The sequence below is a fragment of the Scylla paramamosain genome, chromosome 47 (assembly GCF_035594125.1).
Source record: "Scylla paramamosain isolate STU-SP2022 chromosome 47, ASM3559412v1, whole genome shotgun sequence".
Classification (NCBI taxonomy): Eukaryota; Metazoa; Arthropoda; class Malacostraca; order Decapoda; family Portunidae; genus Scylla; species Scylla paramamosain.
Window position 1 is genome coordinate 5501032 of NC_087197.1, and position 12556 is coordinate 5513587.

Below are 12556 nucleotides of genomic sequence, written 5' to 3' on the forward strand. Positions count from 1 at the left end.
CTTTATGAATACTTACCACCATTAATAATACATACAAGCAGCAATTATTATTTTATAATTTGAAATGCAAAACTGACTACATTTAACGGTGTTCTTCATTGCTACCTGTATATATCATCAACAGTGATAAGAGTTCCTAAATCGTGCCGTATGCATGGGTTTAGACACAATATTGACAAGTAAGTTGTCGCAATATGATAATGCAGCTATCTGTATCAGTGACTTTCACATTGTTGCCGCCAATACTTCAGTGAGAAAGACTTGTCATATACAAAACAACTATTCAGTGAACGAACCGAAACACTTCCAGCCATGACAAGGACAGTCAAGGAGCGAAGTTAATGCGGTTGTGTTCAGTAGTGTCCTGACTGGTGCGTGCAGTGTACGCTCCAAGGCTACGAGCGAAGACTGAGCGTAAATCACGTGTGTGTGTGTGTGTGTGTGTGTGTGTGTGTGTGTGTGTGTGTGTGTGTGTCACTACATGTTTACAGACCAAGAAGACGGAGCTGGCCACTGTGGCTAAGTGTAGTTTAGCCCACATTTTCCACAGAATTTTAGTCTCCGTGACATCTATGACATCCTGCACAATAGGCACCTACCGAAACGATAATTACTCCCAGTGAGGTCTAAAGCACTGGATCAGGGGATGCTGTGAACTTATCATTAGACTCAGCTGTGACTTACTTTCTCTATCCTCATTTTCAATCCAAAGCTGGATGTTGTGTTTATGATCGCAACGACTTAACCTGCTCTCGTGCCCACGCTCTTGAATCTTCCGAGTTTTCCACCATCTGGCTACGACTACAGAATCACTCTCAAACTAAATTTATCTGTGATGTATACCTCTCACCTAACTCCTCTGATTATAAGAAATTCTTTTTACTTAACTTCCACATTCTGAATCTCTTCCCTTTTGTAGAGATCTCCATTCTTGGAGACTTCAATGTTCACAACCAACTTTGGCTTTCCTCTCCCTTCACTGACCATCCTGGTGAACTAGCCTTCAACTTTGCTATCCTCCATGACCTAGAGCAATTGGTGCAACACCCTACTCGTATTCCTGACCGTCTTGGAGATACGCCCAACATTCTTGACGTTTTTCTGATCTATAATCCTTCTGCTTATGCTGTCACCCTTTCTTCTCCGTTGGGCTCCTCCGATCACAATCTCATATCTGTATCTCGTCCTATCGCTCCAATCCCTCCTCAGGATCCCCCTAAACGAAGGTGCCTCTGGGGTTTTGCCTCTGCTAGTTGGGGTTACCTGAAGAGGTATTTTGCTGATTTTCCTTGGAATGACTACTGCTTCCGTGTCAGAGACCCGTCTTTGTGTGCTGAGCGCATAGCAGAGGTGATAGTGTCTGGCATGGAGGCGTACATTCCTCACTCCTTTTCTCAACCTAAACCTTCCAAACCTTGGTTTAACACAGCTTGTTCTCGTGCTATACATGATAGAGAGGTGGCCCACAAACGGTACTTAAGCCTTCCATCACCAGAATCTTATGCACTTTATATTTTTGCCCGGAACCATGCCAAGTCTGTTCTCCAACTAGCCAAAAATTCCTTCGTTAACAGAATGTGTCAAAATCTTTCAAAATCTAACTCCCCTCGTGACTTTTGCCATCTAGCCAAAAAATATCTCCATTAACTTTGCCTCTTCTTTCGCTCCTTTATTTCAACCAGATGGCACCACTGCTATCACATCATCTATTTCTAAAGCTGAACTCTTCGCTCAAACCTTTTCTAAAAACCCTTGGATGATTCTGGGCTTGTTCCTCCCTCTCCTTCACCCTCTGACTACTTCATGCTACCTATTAAAATTCTTCACAATGATGTTTTCTCTGCCCTCGCTGGCCTTAACCCTCGCTGGCCTTAACCCTCGGAAGGCTTATAGACCTGATGGGGTCCCTCCAATTGTTCTCCGAAACTCTGCCTCTGTGCTTGCATCTTACCTAGTCAAACTCTTTCAGCTCATGTCTGTCAACCTATAGGTTCCGTCAAGGCCGCTCTACTGGTGATCTTCTGGCTTTCCTTACTGAGTCTTGGTCATCCTCTTTTAGAGATTTTGGTGAAACGTTTGCTGTTGCCTTGGATATAAAAGCTTTTGGTAGAGTGTGGCACAAAGCTTTGATTTCTAAACTATCCTCCTATGGCTTCTATCCTTCTCTCCGTAATTTCATCTCAAGTTTCCTTTCTGACCGTTCTATTGCTGTTGTGGTAGACCGTCACTATTCTTATCCTAAATCTATTAACGGTGGTGTTCCTCAGGGTTCTGTCCTGTTACCCACTGTCTTCCTATTATTCATCAATGACCTCCTAAACCAAACTTCTTGTCCTATCCACTCCTACGCTGATGATACCACCCTGCACTTTTCCACGTCTTTTAATAGACGTCCAACCCTTTAGGAAGTAAATATTTCACGAAGGGAAGCCACCGAACGCTTGACTTCTGATCTTTCTAAAATTTTTGATTGGGGCAGAGCAAACTTTGTATTGTTCAATGCCTCAAAAAACTCAATTCCTCCATCTATCAACTCGACACAACCTTCCAGACAACTATCCCCACTTCTTCAATGACACTCAAATGTCCCCCTCTTCTACACTGAACATCCTCGGTCTGTCCTTTACTTATAATCTGAACTGGAAACTTCACATCTCATTTCTAGCTAAAACAGCTTCTATGAAGTTAGACGTTCTGACACGTCTCTGCCAGTTTTTCTCACTCCCCCCCCTGCAAACTCTGTACAAGGGCCTTATCCGTCCATGTATGGAGTATACTTCACATGTCTGGGGGTGTTCCACTCATACCGCTCTTCTAGACAGGGTGGAATCAAAAGCTTTTCGTTTCATCAACTCCTTTCCTCTAACTGACTGTCTTCAGCCTCTCTCTCATCGCCGCAATGCTGCATCTCTAGCTGTCTTCTACCGCTATTTTCATGCTAACTGCTCTTCTGATCTTGCTAACTGGATTCCTCCCCTCCTCCCAAGGCCTCGCTGCACAAGACTTTCTTCTTTTTCTCATTCCTATTCAGTCCATCTTTTTAATGCAGGCGTTAACCAATATTCTCAGTCATTCATTCCTTTCTCTGGTAAACTCTGGAATTTCCTGCCTGCTTCTGTATTTCCACCTTCCTATGACTTGAATTCATTCAAAAGGGAGGTTTCAAGACACTTGTCCTTCAGTTTTTGACTACCGCTTTGGACTCTTTTCTGTGGGCTTTTTTTTTTATTGGATTTTTTGTTGCCCTTGGCCGGTGTCCCTCCTACATATCTTTTTCTTTTCTCAATGGTGTGATTTTGTTCGTTTCTAGCTTTTCAATTTTTTTTCCATTTCATTCGTTTCATCATCTCCATTTTTATTTCGGTTTCCACGTTTCTTTTTCTCTCATTCTTATTTTTTTTTATTTTAACTCATCATCGTCACGCCCGAAATATTTAGATTGTTCACTTTTTTGTTTGGCTTTCTTTTCCATGATCGCTATTTCTGTTTAGCTCCCCACTTTTTTTTTTTTTTTTCATAATCGTCATTTCCATTTATGTAGCTTTTCACCTTTTTAAAATTTCCTTCGTAATGATTTCATTTGGTTGCCCACCTGATTAGAAATTCCGTTCATCATCGTCACTTCCATTAAGAGCAAGAGGTGGCAAGTCATGGAGTGGAGCAGCGCGCCCTCTGTCGAGGCGGAAGAGTCTCGGATGGCGGAGCACGAAGGAGGGAGCAGCGTACAGGTATTTACGTCCACACGGGTACTTCTGCAGCGATAAATGGCGAGTGTTTGAAAGCCAAGTACCTCCGCTGTACCTCACGCCGGGCTCGCGAATTATTGTAGGAGTAATGGATGGACGTTCATCGACAACTGGGACCTTTTCTATGGCAGGGACACCTTGTACGCCAGGGATGGAGTGCATTTGTCACGCCAGGGTGTTCGTGTTTTGGCCGAAACACTCGAGCGGGAGGTAACTGCACTCCAGCACTTTTTTCGTTAGTCGGGAGGGAAGAAGGGGTAGTGAGGAGAAGGCAAGGGGCAAATTAGTTAAATCTAGAAAGGAAGCTAGCTTAGGGATGGTGAGAAATAGCTTAAGTGTTTACTACACAAATTGTAGAAGTATTCTGAATAAAATAGACTTGCTTAGAGGAATAGCGAGTGTAGAGAAATTTGATATCATTGCTTTAACTGAAACTTGGTTAGATATGTCAGGAAAAGTATTTAATCCAGAGGTTAAGATAGATGGGTATACAATGTTCTATAAAGATAGAGAAAACAGGAGAGGAGGAGGCGTCGCGTTATACGTTAGGGACACATTACAGTGTTGTATGAACAATAGAATTAAAACAGATAACAAAGCAGAGTCGATATGGGTAGATATTAAGGAAGGATCGCAGTCAGTAGTACTAGGGGTAGTTTACAGACCACCGACCAGTACAGAGGAAATTAACACCTCACTGTGGCAGGAATTAAATAGAGCAGGCAGGTACAGTCAGGTATGTGTGGTAGGAGATTTTAATTTTAGGAATATCGACTGGAGTCTGATGGTGGGTAACAAGGAAACAGAGGAATTCCTTAAGGTAATTCAGGATAATTTTTTTAAAACAGGTAGTCGTAGAACCCACAAGAGGGAATAATATTCTAGATTTAATTCTTACTAACAGGGAGGAAGCAGTCACGTAGGTAGAGGTCGGAGGACAGCTAGGTAACAGTGACCATAGGGAAATTAGGTACAATCTAGAATGGGAAGAAACTGTTAGAAACAAAAACACTAGTAAAATACCTGACTTTAGGAGAGCAGATTTTGAAGAATTAAAAAGGTACCTCCAAGGAGTGGACTGGCAAAGGATGCAGGGTGAGGTCAGGTCCGGGACGGAGTTCAGAGAGATAAGGCAGGATGAGGGAGGTGAGGTGAGGCTCCGGAAGGGAAGAGGAAAGAGGAAAGGGGGGAGATAGGTGTGAGTATGTTGGAATGTCAGGTCATGCTGAAATGAGAGAGGTGAGGTCGAGGCGAGTTGATGAGGGAGGGGAGAGGATGGTAGGGGACGAGATGAGGGGAATAGGTGAAGTAAATGTTGATGAATTGTATAAATATTTCGTAGATAAAGTTCATACAGGTCAGTTAGCAAATATCCCGTATAGAACAATAAGATCACAAAAAAATGACCCTAAATGGATGACTGCTAGGTTAAAGCATTATATAGGGCGTACGAGAAGTATATATAAGAGGTTAAGGAAGATTGAGGAAGTTTTAAGGACACAATATAATGAATTAGTTAGAACAGTCAGGAAGTTAACGAGGAAAGCTAAGAACAATTATGAATTGAAGGTAGCCAGCCAGGCGAAGACGGACCCCAAGGGATTTTATCAGGTATACAGGACGAACAATAAGGATACTGTAGGTCCATTAAAGGCAGCAGATGGGGAGCTAGTTAGTTCTGGGGAGGAGATTAGTAAACTTCTGAATGATTATTTTTTAACTGTCTTCACCCAGGAAAACATGCAGGATATGCCAGATAGTGAACAGGTGTTTAGAGCAGATGAGTATGAGAAGCTGACAGATATTTCCATAACTAGGGCGATAGTGGAGCAGGAGATAGATAGGCTAGAAAAGTTCAAGTCACCAGGACCTGATGAAATATATCCCAGAGTACTTAAGGAATGTAAAGAGATTATTAGTGAGCCGTTAGTTTCTGTCTTTAGGAAATCACTGGAGTCGGGTGAGGTACCAGTAATGTGGAGGCAGGCTAATGTAGTACCCATCTTTAAGAAAGGAGATAAAACTTTAGCGTCTAATTATAGACCTGTCAGCTTAACTTCATTTGTAGGTAAAATGTTAGAGTCAATAATAACGAGGAACATTAGGGAACATTTAGACAAACCTAACTTGATAAATCAGTCACAGCATGGCTTCACGAAGGGGAAGTCTTGCCTGACAAACTTGTTAAGTTTTTACAGTAAGGTGTACGAGGCAGTAGATAATGGTGATAGTTATGATATCTTGTATCTGGACTTTAGTAAAGCATTCGACAAGGTGCCCCATCAAAGGCTCCTGAGAAAGGTTAGGGCGCACGGGATAGATGGGAAGGTGTTAGGTTGGATAGGGTCATGGCTTGGTAACAGGCGACAGAGAGTGCTAATAAACGGCTCGAAATCCGAGTGGGGTCATGTCATTAGTGGGGTGCCACAGGGATCAGTATTAGGGCCATTGTTATTTCTAAATATATCAATGACTTGGATAGTGGAATTAATAGTGATGTTAGTAAATTTGCGGATGACACAAAGATAGGTAGATTAATTAGGTCAGAATCGGATGCCATCCCCTTGCAGACAGACTTAGATAGAATGAATGAATGGACGGATAGATGGCAAATGCAATTTAATATCAATAAATGCAAAGTGCTTAGCGTAGGTAGAGGAAACTCACACAATAGGTACACATTAAACACCCAAACTCTGGTAGGTACAGGGTACGAGAAAGATTTAGGAGTTATAGTTAGCTCTGAACTCCGTGTAGGGAAACAATGCATAGAAGCCAGAAACAAGGCAAACAGGGTACTAGGATTCATTTTTAGGAGTGTTAAAAGTAGAAGGCCGGAAGTAATATTAAAGTTATACTTGGCGCTGGTCAGACTTCATCTAGACTACGCTGTGCAGTTCTGGTCCCCACATTACAGGAAAGATATAGGTCTATTAGAATCAGTACAGAGGAGAATGACTAAAAGGATACAGGGGATGAGGAGTATTCCTTACGAAGCGAGGTTGAAGCGGTTAAATTTACATTCTCTAGAGAGACGTAGGTTAAGAGGGGACCTGATAGAAGTCTTTAAGTGGTATAAGGGTTATAACAAGGGAGATGGAAGCAAAATTCTTAGGATCAGCAACCTGGGTAGAACAAGAAATAACGGGTTCAAGCTTGAAAAATTTAGATTTAGGAAGGAGATAGGAAAAAATTGGTTCGCAAATAGAGTGGTAGATGAGTGGAACGGACTCAGTAATTATGTAGTTAGTGCTAGGACACTAGAGAGCTTTTAGAGAAGATTAGACAGGTTTATGGATGGGGATAACAGATGGAAATAGGTAGGTGTGTTTCGTACAGGGACTGCCACGTGTAAGCCTGGTCGCTTCTTGCAGCTTCCCTTATTTCTTATGTTCTTATGTTCTTATGTTCTTATCTCTTTTTCTTTACAACCACGTTTAACAGGATCCCGTGAATGCCGGAGGTGCTGTACTTAGTCCGTGCGGGGAGTATAACAATGCGAGGGTGGTGAGCGTGGAAAAACAGATAAAGTGTAACGCAACGACCAGTAATTTATTATGACATCACCCTGGCAGCTCGCGAGGGTCTGAGGTGCGGGTTTGTGGGAAGCAAGATGACGTGAATGTGAAAAAAAAAAAAAATTTAGTCTCTTATACTTAAAGGTTTTTGCTCTCTCTAGCACTGTTTTCAAAGGTCACAGACGATTGGTCGAGTTCTCACTGGTGTTTTTTTTTTTTTTTCTCACTAATGATGTTAAATCTTTAAGCCGTCATTAGGATCACAGAAACAACCTTTGAAAATCCTAATATTTTTGGCTGTAGCCAGTTACAAAGTGGTTTGGGATGTGTATTAGTGAAGGGTAAGATATATTTGGTATGGAAAGGAACTAATGGCGTGATGTGTTTAAGAATGCTTCAGTTTGTCCACTTTTTTCAATACGAGGTCGCTGTTTGGGATGAGCCTTCTCTGTGTGATTTCATTGTATGTTTCTGCTTCGTGTGTCCCTTTTTGTCTTGCATCCTCCTTCACGCAGTCCACCCACCTCTTTTTTTGGTCTCCTTATCTTTTTCGGTCTTCCCCTCTTTCTTCTCCCAAGTATTTCCATTTCCATTGCCTTCTTTCCAACATGGTTCGCTCCCCCCCTCAGAATGTGGCCGCACCATCTCAGTCTCCTTTCTTGTGCATTGTTTGACATTTCTTCTATTTTTGTTGACCCTCATATATTCATTTCTGACTGTCTTCCCTTGTAACCCCACACAGCAAACTAAAAGAAATCAAGTTTGGGAATACGTAGACTAATAGCAAGTGAGAACATTAGTCAGTGGCAATGTTACTAGGTTTCTTAATCTTCTGGTGCTAAAATTCCCTTGATAGTTATACAGAGAAGAGTGTAAAGCGAGAGTTGGGTGATGTGCACTCCCCACGCTCCTCAAATGCAGGTAGAGTCTCCTCGCGGTCCATCACTACTGCAGACTGTCAGGGAAACGTGACCATAGCGGGGAAGTAATAGAGACGCAGATCCAAAACATCTATTTACTGGATTTGTGTCTGCTGAATTTATTATACTGAGTGGAACTGTTTCTCTCTCTCTCTCTCTCTCTCTCTCTCTCTCTCTCTCTCTCTCTCTCTCTCTCTCTCTCTCTCTCTCTCTCTCTCTCTCTCTCTCTCTCTCTCTCTCTCTCTCACACACACACACACACACACACACACACACACACACACACACACACACACACACACACACATGCACGCAAGCACGCGCAAAGGCAGGCAATGCTTGGTCATATTTTGCTAGAAATAGAAGACAATTTGCTCGCAAATTTGAGGAAAATAAACACAGTTGCTGCATTTCGCCAAGAAAGAAAGAAAATGAAAACATTGTCGGTACGTTGGCAAACATGTATAGAAAATTTTCATGTGTCAATGTTTCTCTCTCTCTCTCTCTCTCTCTCTCTCTCTCTCTCTCTCTCTCTCTCTCTCTCTCTCTCTCTCTCTCTCTCTCTCTCTCTCTCTCTCAGCGCATTCAGATTCATGTTGTGTTAAAACTTTTCATAATTCCTTATTTTTATTTATTTATCTATTTATTCTATCTTATATTTTTAATTTAATTAATTATTTTTTATTATTATTTTATTTATTTTTATTTACTTTAATTTTATTAATTCAGTTATTTATTTATCTTTATTTTTATATATTTATCTATTTTGCGTATGAACAGGATGAACTAGCCTCGCTCATACAGTACAAACACGGAAGGGCAGTGGGCAGCAGACCTGTTGGTCCCTTTGAAGATGTTCGTGACAGGGTACACTATTGAATCGTTAGTGAGAAGAGCGCAGTTTACGACCCTTTGTAGTTAACCCTTTGACTGCCACTTGGTACACCGTTCCCTGATTACCAATCACTCTGAGACATCTTTATCTGTTCTTCAGCCCCATCCAATTTTTTAACTGGGGAGAAATTGCAAAATGTATTCTTTTCATCGCTAAATTTCTTGTAGATGGTAATAAAGACTTCACGCATTGCTTCTGTTGCTGCTAATTGTTTCGGGTCGCAGTGAAAGGATTAATAGAATTGTATCAGCTTGTCAAGTGAGAGAGAGAGAGAGAGAGAGAGAGAGAGAGAGAGAGAGAGAGAGAGAGAGAGAGAGAGAGAGAGAGAGAGAGAGAGAGAGAGAGAGAGAGAGAGAGAGAGAGACCTCTCTCCGAGTCTCTGCCCTGCACAGGATGGCGAACACCCTCGACCCACGGGGCATCCTCACGCTATACAGGGCACAGATACGCCCATGTAAGGAGTACGGTGCCCTGTCCTGGATGTCGAGTGCCGCCACCCACATGCAGAGACTGGATACTGTGCAGCGGCGAGCCCTGCGCTTGGTGGCCACCGATGAGGACCAACACCACCCCATCACCAGTAACGTCACTGGAGCACCGCCGGGACGTGTCGGCACTAGTGGTGTGCCACAAAACTCAGGTGCAGAGGGTCCCTCACCTTGACCCCCTGAGGCTGCTGCCACACACAGTGCAGAAGTGCACCAGAGCTGCAGCCAGTAGCGACAAGCTAGTGAAGGTGCCTCGATCTCGCTCTAGCCAACACCAGCGCACCTACACAGCCAGGACTTCGCGGCAGTGGAACATGTTCACGGTGGCCACGCCCCAAGTGCAGGACATGTCCACGCACCAGGTGAAGCTGGCAGCCCACAGCTGGCGTAGCACGCACCTGTCCCCACTGGTGCTTTAAATTTTTATTATTTTATTGTATTATTGTATTAGCATTATTATCTTTATGTTAAGTATGTATAGTGTTACTCCTGTAAATAATACTATCATAGGCTTTTTAAATAATTCCAGACTCAACGTGGAATTTTAAGCCTTTCTGTAAATATTTGTTTAAAGAGAGAGAGAGAGAGAGAGAGAGAGAGAGAGAGAGAGAGAGAGAGAGAGAGAGAGAGAGAGAGAGAGAGGAGAAGGGGGGCAGACAGACTGACAGACAAACAGACAGGAAAACAGAAAAACAAAACAGACAGCCAGACACTAATTTTTAAGAGCGGCAAAGTGAGTGAGCTTTATTTTATTTTTTCTTTCTTTTTCCTTTTTCTCTTTGACATGTGTAAAGTAAGAAAAAAGGCAGACTGACACACACACACACACACACACACACACACACACACACACACACACACACACACACACACACACAGAGAGAGAGAGAGAGAGAGAGAGAGAGAGAGAGAGAGAGAGAGAGAGAGAGAGAGAGAGAGAGAGAGAGAGAGAGAGAGAGAGAGAGAGAGAGAGAGAGAGAGAGAGAGAGAGAGAGACCTATGTCCAATATGACACTCCCGAAAAGTAAAAAAAAAAAAAAAAAAAAAGATACAGAAGAAGAATCCAGGGGGTTGTCTAGACGCTCCTCTCTTCATGCAGGCCAAGTCGTGGAAAGCAGCAAAACTAGGAACAGGCTGAGAGTTTGTTTGCTACCTGAATGCGGCATGAACCTCAGCTCTCAGCGTTAAATGTGCTCTCATATTTGGGAGCGTGGTGACCTGAAGGTCGTGATTGCCCTGCTGGGGCGTGATAACTTGATAGTTCCTGATCCCTGTAGGTGCTGTCCGAGGCACTTACATGCATGAGGACGCCGAAAACAGTCACTGAGATGGAATGGAGAGACGTAGTTTTAGTGGTGGGCCTCACTCTTACTATACCTGTACTATACCTATACTATACGCTGATGATACCACCCTGCACTTTCCCACGTCTTTTCATAGACGTCCAACCCTTCAGGAGGTAAACATATCACGCAGGGAAGACACAGAACGCTTGACTTCTGATCTTCCTAAAATTTCTGATTGGGGCAGAGCAAACTTGGTATTGTTCAATGCCTCAAAAACTCAATTCCTCCATCTATCAACTTGACACAAACTTCCAGACAACTATCCCCTCTTCTTTAATGACACTCAACTGTCCCCCTCTTCTACAATGAACATCCTCGGTCTGTCCTTTACTTATAATCTGAACTGGAAACTTCACATCTCATCTCTAGCTAAAACAGCTTCTATGAAGTTAGGTGTTCTGAGACGTCTCCAGTTTTTCTCACCCCCCCCAGCTGCTAACTCTGTACAAGGGCCTTATCCGTCCATGTATGGAGTATGCTTCACATGTCTGGGGGGTTCCACTCATACTGCTCTTCTAGACAGGGTGGAATGAAAAGCTTTTCGTCTCATCAACTCCTCTCCTCTAACTGAGTGTCTTCAGCCTCTCTCTCACTGCCGCTATGTTGCATATCTAGCTGTCTTCTACCGCTATTTTCATGCTAACTGCTCTTCTGATCTTGCTAACTGCATGCCTCCCCTCCTCCCGCGGCCTCGCTGCACAAGACTTTCTTCTTTCTCTCACCCCTATTCTGTCCAGCTCTCTAACGCAAGAGTTAACCAGTATTCTCAATCATTCATCCCTTTCCCTGGTAAACTCTGAAACTCCCTGCCTGCTTCTGTATTTCCACCTTCCTATGACTTGAATTCCTTTAAGAGGGGGGTTTCAAGACACTTATTCATCAATTTTTGACCACTGCTTTGACCCTTTTATGGGATTGGCATTTCAGTGGGCATTTTTTTTTATTAGATTTTTGTTGCCCTTGGCCAGTGTCCTTCCTACATTAAAAAAAAAAAAAAATACGTACATGTAGGCTACTTCTCTTGGCAGGGTCTGCTTCGCTTTGTCCTCCATTTGTATTCATTTGTAATTGCGGCACTCATGGACCACTCTGTGTGAGCGCGTGCACCGACTCAAGTCCCACTTTCTGCTGTCAACACACACGCCTCAGAACACTGCTGAGATCAACAAGAGCTGGAGGGCGCGGGAAGCCTGGTTGTGGTGGTGAATGTCGTCCACCTGTTGTTACACTGCCAGTACCTTTAAACGCAATACCCCCAACTGAAAGTGACTCTCACCACTACTACCACCGCCACGGTCACTTACCTGTTAGAAGGTCCGCTGCGGCGACCACGTGGCGGGACTGGCCCTCAACATGTGCCTGGCGGCGCCTCTTAACACATGCCGCGCCATGTCTTCACTGCTGGCGAGGCACTGTGAACCCCGCCGCGCGCGCGTGTATGATTTTGTGTGTGTGTGTGTGTGTGTGTGTGTGTGTGTGTGTGTGTTGGAGCGTGAGAGTAGTAACAAATTCAAGTGTTAATTCAAAGGCCGTATTCATAAACGCTTTGGAATTTAAATAATAAAAATAATAAAAATGATAATAACAATAATAATAATAATAATAATAATAATAATAATAATAATAATAATAATAATAATAAT